This window comes from Bos indicus x Bos taurus, chromosome 8 (genome assembly GCF_003369695.1).
Source record: "Bos indicus x Bos taurus breed Angus x Brahman F1 hybrid chromosome 8, Bos_hybrid_MaternalHap_v2.0, whole genome shotgun sequence".
Taxonomy (NCBI): domain Eukaryota; kingdom Metazoa; phylum Chordata; class Mammalia; order Artiodactyla; family Bovidae; genus Bos; species Bos indicus x Bos taurus.
Window position 1 is genome coordinate 30680374 of NC_040083.1, and position 6971 is coordinate 30687344.

Below are 6971 nucleotides of genomic sequence, written 5' to 3' on the forward strand. Positions count from 1 at the left end.
CTGCGGTTTATGTCAGAGAGTGTCATGCCTGTGTTTTCCTCTAGGATTTTTATAGTGTCTGGTCTCACATATAGACCTTTAATCTGTTTTGAGCTTACTTTTGTGTGGAGCTAAGGAATGATCTAATTTCATTTTATTTCATGTGGATGTCCAGTTTTCCCAGCACTATTTGTTGAAGAGATTGTCTTTCCAGCATCGTGTAGTCTTGCCTCCTTTGTCATAGATTAATTGACTACAGGTGCATGGGCTTATTTCTGCGTTTTCTATCCTTTTCCATTGATCTGTATTTCTATTTTTGGGTCGGTACCATATTGTTTTGATGACTGTAGCTTTGTAGTATAGTCTGAAGTCAGGGAGCCAATTCCTCCAGCTTCATTTTTTTCTTTTTCAAGATTTCTTTGGTTATTCAGGGTCTCCTGTGTCTCCATACAAATTTTGAGATTTTTTTTGTTCTAGTTCTATGAGAAACACCATTGGTAATTTGGGATACCATTGAATCTGTAGATTCCCTTGGTAGTATAGTCCTTTTGACAATAGTGATTCTTCCAAACCAAAAACATGGTATATCTTTTGATGTGTTTATTTTTTCTTCAATTTCTTTCATCAGCTTTTTATAGTTTTCAGAGTGCAATCTTTTGTCTCCTTTGGTATGTTTATTCCTAGGTACTATGTTCTTTTTCATGCAATGGTAAATGGAATTGTTTCTTGAATTTCTCTTTCTGATCTTTCATTGTTAGTGTATAGAAATGCAACATATTTCTGCAGATTAATTTTGTAACCTGTAACTTTACCAAATTCATTGATTAGCTCTAGTAGTTTTTTGGCAGCATCTTCAGGATCTTCTACGTATAGTATCATGTCATCTGCAAACAGTGAGAGTTTAACTTCTTCTTTTCCAATTTGGTTTCCCTTTACTTCTTTCGCTTCTCTGATTGCTGAAGTTAGGACTTCCAAACCTATGTTATATAACACATGGTAAGAGTGGACATCCTTCTCTTATTCCTGATCTTAAAGGGAATGTTTTCAGTGTTTCACCATTGAGTATGATGCAAGCTGTTGGTTTATCATATATGGCCTTTGTTATGTTAAGGTATGTACTCTCTGTGCCCACTTTCTGGAGAGTTTTTATGATAAATTTGTGCTAAATTCTGTCAAAAGCTTTTCTGCATTTATTGAGATGATCATATGGTTTTTATTCTTCAGTTTTTGATATGATGTATTGCATTGATTGATTTGAAAATGTTGACAAGTCCTTGTATCACTAGGATCAATCCCACTTGTTCATGGTGTCTTATCTTTTTAATGTATTGTTGGATATGGATTGCTAGTATTTTGTTGAAGATTTTTGTCTCTGTTCATCAGTGATACTGACCTGTAATTTTCTTTTTTTGTAGTATCTTCATTTGGTTTTGGTATTTGGGTGATGGTGGCCTCATAAAATGAGTTGGGATGTTTTCCTTCCTGTCTGAATTTTTGGAACATTTTCAAAAGGATAGGCATTAACCCTTCTCTAAATATTTGATAAAATTCACCTGTGAAGCCATCAGGTCCTGGACTTCTGTTTTTTGGGAGGTTTTTAGTCATGGTTTCAATTTTAGTACTTGTGATTGGTCTGTTCATATTCTCTATTTCTTCCAGGTTCAGTCTAGGGAGACTGTAACTTACTAAGAATTTTTCCATTTCTTCCACATTGTCCATTTTATTGGCATATAGTTGTTCATAGTAGTCTCCTGTGAGCCTTGGTATTTCTGTGGAGTCAGTTGTAACTTCATTTTTATTTCTAATTTTACTGATTTGAGTCTTCTCCCTTTTTTTCTTGATGAGTCTGGCTAAAGATATATTGATTTTATCTTTTCAAAGAACCAGCTTTTAGTTTCATTTATCTATATAATTGTTTTCTTTGTCTCTATTTCATTTGTTCTGCTCTAATCTTCATGATTTCCTTCCTTCTACTAACTTTAGATTTGTTTGTTTGTTTTTCTTTCTCTATTTATTAAGGTGCAAGGTTAGGTTGTTTATTTGAGATTTTTCTTTTTCTTGAGGTAAGATTGTATTGCTCTAAACTTCCCTCTTAGAACTGCTCTTGCCACATCCCGTAAGTTTTGGACCATTGTGCTTTCATTTTCATTTGTCTGTAGGTAATTTTTTTAATTTATTTTTTGATTTATTTAGTGATCCAGTGGCTGCTTAGTAGCATTTTGTTTAGCCACCACAGGTTTGTGTTTCTTAGGGTTTTTTCCTTGTAGTTTATTTTTAATCTCATAGCATGTGATCAGAAAAGATGCTTGATATGATTTCAATTTTCTTAAATTTGCCAAGGCTTACCTTGTGAGCCAGCATGTGGTCAATCCTGGAGAATGTTCCATGTGCACTTGAGAAAAATGTATAGTCTGCTGCTGTTGGATGGGATGCTCTATAAATAGATTGATCCTATTTGGCCCTCACAAATGCTTAAAATGTTACACATTCTGTTTCATGACAGTTATTAAATGGCTTTATTTTGTTCTTATTATTCAGTCATTCATTTAAGAGATTCACTTTCATATTCTATTCAAAGCCGTCTTCTCTCTGAGCATTCATTACTAATTCCTTGGGAAACTCCCTGTCTTCATCCAAGGGACCCCAGTGCTCCCTTGGATCTCCTGGCATCACTGGTCCTCTGTTTTCATCTGACCTATGAGCTCTTCCTTCCCGTTTAGTGTATGTGGTCCTACAGAAACCCTTTTTCCCACTTAGAAATCTCCATGTCTCTCTCCAATACTGTTACCCCTACATTAGAAGGAAAATTAAGGTAGCCAAGCTGGCAGCTAGACAGAAAGCATGTGGGGCGCCATATTACTGCTCCCCCAAATCTGGAGGCACCTCTCAATTGACTTAAATGAGGGGAAATACTACTGTCCTCTCTTCTACAAGAAAATGAAATGAAAGATTGGCTTTTCCTTACCAGCACTGTACTCCCACAACTTACAACTGACTCTTTCAGCTCCTCCCCTGTCACCCACTTCCATCCAGGAGTGGACTTGCTTCTCCTAACTGCTGGATGAGAGCTGGCAGTCCTCTACAAACACTGCTGCTCTAAACATTGAATATCCAGCACTTATTTGATTCTCAATGCTTGATTTATTCTGAGCTGTGAGCCTCATTTTCTAAGTCAAGTCCTAGGCCTCTAACATGAAACTGTTTGGCCCACTGCCATTTACCTTGGGGACTAAGCATTTGATGTACATTATCTCATTTATTTCTCATAGCCAACCAGTAAAATATTATTCTCTTCTTTTTAGAGATGAGGAAAGTGATTCTTCAAAGTTAAACAACTTTTCTAAGGCACAAATATTTCTAACAAAGAAGTGGTTCAGCTGCTAATGGACTCTAGACAGGTAAACTCTAAAGTCCAACTCTTAACCAATAATTTTTCAAGTGAAAGTGAATTAAAATTAACTTGATCGGAAGCCTGCTTGAGAGATACCCAAGACCTAGTACATGGCTAGTAAGGAATCCAATGTCTAAAGTTGGGGCTCAATAAAATATTTAATAATTTATAACACCAATTTTACTTTGTTTTTCTGGATACATCAGATGTTATTTTTTCAACCTGAACTGAGAGAAGTGTTTCATATACAAAGCTAAATAATGGAAAATAACATGGTAGCACCCAGGCATTTGGGGGGACACTTGAAGAATTATGGACACTTTTCTTATTATTGATTTTTTTTCAATAGGTATTAAGTGGAGAAACAGCAAGATGATAAAAGGTTCTTCCTAAGTAACAGGAATAATTCCAAAATAGACTAGCCCACAGTTGGGCCCACCATAGCTGAATCAGAGAACGGCATCATTTCTGGTTGATAGATGAACAATCTGTTGTAAGGCTGGCCAAGAATTCTGGACTCCCGTGCCATCTCTGATTCATCTGTGTCACCAGAGTCTGAATCACAGCTGTGTGACCTCAACTGATTGATGAAAAACAGAGAAGAGAAAAAGATTTGGAGGAGATTGGACTTAGAAGCTGATATGCTTTATTTCTTACCTACAAATCCTTGTAATATCATCTATATGTGTACCGTTTCTAAAATTCATTATTAATCTCACAGATGTTTATATGGCAAAGCTTGCAGATCTTCCCGTCTGTTCTCTATAAACTATCAGTGTCTTAGGGATATATTTTTAGCTTTCTAGTCTCCAGAGATCATCTGTGAGACTGGTTGACTCCAGTGTTAATCCAACAATCTTCTGATGGGGGTTCTGGGAACGCCCCTGTAGCTGCCTGATCGAGTCAAGGAGACTCCAGTTTTCCTGCTAAACCTCTTAACAATAGCATAGGATATCGTCCGTCCAAGGACACTTTCTTACTGGTGCTGAGATTTTATGGTGCCATAGTCTCTCCCAGGTTACCTCCACTAAAACCTATGTGAGAGTAAGCAAGAATTGTTGGGCTTTTATCAAAAGTTATTAAGACAACTGACTTCTCTAAAAAAGCAATTCTGGGAACAGCATTTCTTTCTCCAAAGTGAGCAGAGGGAGTTAGAAAGTCAAAGTTCAAGGTCGGGGTGTCTACTTTGGGGGCTGCAAAAGCAGTAGTGAGGGTTCTTTAAATTTTAACACAGCAGATAGCAGAGATGTTGGGATTGCCAGCTTCTTAAGCATTTCCCGTGAATGACACTAAATTCAAATTGTTGTTGTCAGAGTGCCACAGCTAGCCTGCACAGAGTCTTCAAAGAAAGACTTCAGTAAACCCTTCTAATTTAGAAATCCATGAAGTTAAATTAGTCTCTGGGGAGAATTACCGGATTACAAAAAAAAAAAAGAAGAAGGAAGTAGGGTAAGGAATAAAGAAAGAAGAAACGGTAAATCAGAATTCAAGCTTTGTTCTTTCCCATGAGCTGATAAAGTAACCAGGCTATTAAATGTCAGACAGTTCAAACAATTGTTGAAATAAACAGAGTCTTTTTGGTCAACAGGTATGAAAACCACAAATGATATAAGTACTTCTGTACTTCATTCTATAACTTTCTTGCTACAGCTCACTTTCCTCATCCAGGAAACAGAGCTACAGTTGGTCACTAATACCTTAGAGATTATGATGTTCACTGCCTGTGTTTGGGACCAGCTCTTGAGCAGGCGGTGTTTTCTCCCTATGGAGGAGCATCCTGTCTCCCATCACCCCTAGAGGCTCCACTACAAACCACTGTTGAGCTCTGCCAGCAAAAACTTATTTTAGAGCCCTATTACCAGCAGTACAATTCCATGGTATAACAAAAGAACAATTGATACATTGAATTTTTCAGAAACTTTTTCACTCATTCTATAAATACTCTTTGAAGGTCTCCTACACGTCCAGCACCGTCCTATGCACTTGAGAGACATCAATGCACAAAACCAAAATCTCTACTTTCAAGGACCTTACACTGCAGCTGTAAAGAACATAAACCTCACATCTTTCTGCAAGGGCTACAGTCCGGGGAACCTGCTTTGAGTTATGAAATAATATTCACTTTATTTGAAACCATTGTCTAATGTCAAAAACCTTTTAAGGAAGAACAGGGAAGGAGATTGAAAATAAGAGGAACTAAGAGAGGGATGTAAAAAGTATAAAATATAATGAAGCTTTTTGTAATCCCAGTCTATATCAAATTAAATTTTAGAAATGGGAGAAAATGTGTTGGTGTCAGGTTATAATGGGCTATTTCATTTAACTTTTTCATCAATCATGTCAATAAGAATGAATAGAGAATGTATTGTATTTTAGTTCTGTTAACTATGCCCCATTCTATTTTAAGAAACATTTACAAACTTGTTTAGTTTGTCCTATTGTCCATTATTAGTCCATTTATTGAGCATTCTTTATATTTAAGACATTGTGTTAGGTGATTTTCATAGTAGGTTACGTGTTAATCTTCAGGCACTTATTATCCCCATTACATAAATGAGAAAACAAATGCTCAGAGATTACATGACCTGTTCAAGATTACCCTGCTAAGTACATGGAGAAGGCAACATTTGCATCTAATTATGTACTTCTTTGAACCTGTATGTCCTAATCTAAAAATAAGGGATAATAGCACCTACTTTGTAGAGATGGTCTAAGTATTATAAATAATAGATGAAAAGTTGCTATGGCAGTACCTGTTGCATTGAAAGCTGTATAATCGCTGATAGCTATTATACTGTACACCTCATATGATCGTTGGGGACAACCTGTACCCAAAAATGTAGAGACAGCTGTATCAAAATGCCATTATTTGCCCTATGGCAAATTCAATGTCGTCCCCCATATTTCTGTAATTAATTAGTGGTTGATATTTCCCATGATTTCCTGATTCTAGTAAATTTGTGTTCACTCTGTAGCTTATATTAACAGTTGTTCCACTGTTGGAACAACATAAAATCAAATATTGGACATCTCTGTTCTTAAAATCCCCTTGGCTATTTCAACTGAATGGGCTCTAGTTTCCACACTAAAACCATGCTCATTTCTCACACAGAGCAGGATAGTTCTCTCTCCAGTTGCCTTAAGTCTTCAACTTTGGCCCTAAGCATATTTCCAAGGCGTTTTCCTAAAGCAAACAATTTCTTCCTTAGGAAGACCCTTGGCATCAGCTAATAAAATAAGTTTTCATCCAATTAGATGACTATTACCTACTACAATACCTTGTGGGCCCCTCATTTATATCTGATCTGACTGCATTTCTAGCCTGGGGTGATTGAATGACTGTGGACGAGTCATTCTGGTATCTATCCCCTCAGTTGTAAAGAAAGTTGGACTAGATGGTCAGAAAACCCCTTCTTACTCAGTAACTTTATTCTATTCAGAGCTTTCAGATAATTCCTTTTCTAATAAACTTCAGCACATGGGTGGGGTTTGGAGTGGAACTTGAGAATACTTTAAAACCAACTGCACCATAAAAGATACTTTATGCATAAGGAAAAATCATCAGTTTTGTTTTTACTTGCTCACCAAAAATGAAATCAAA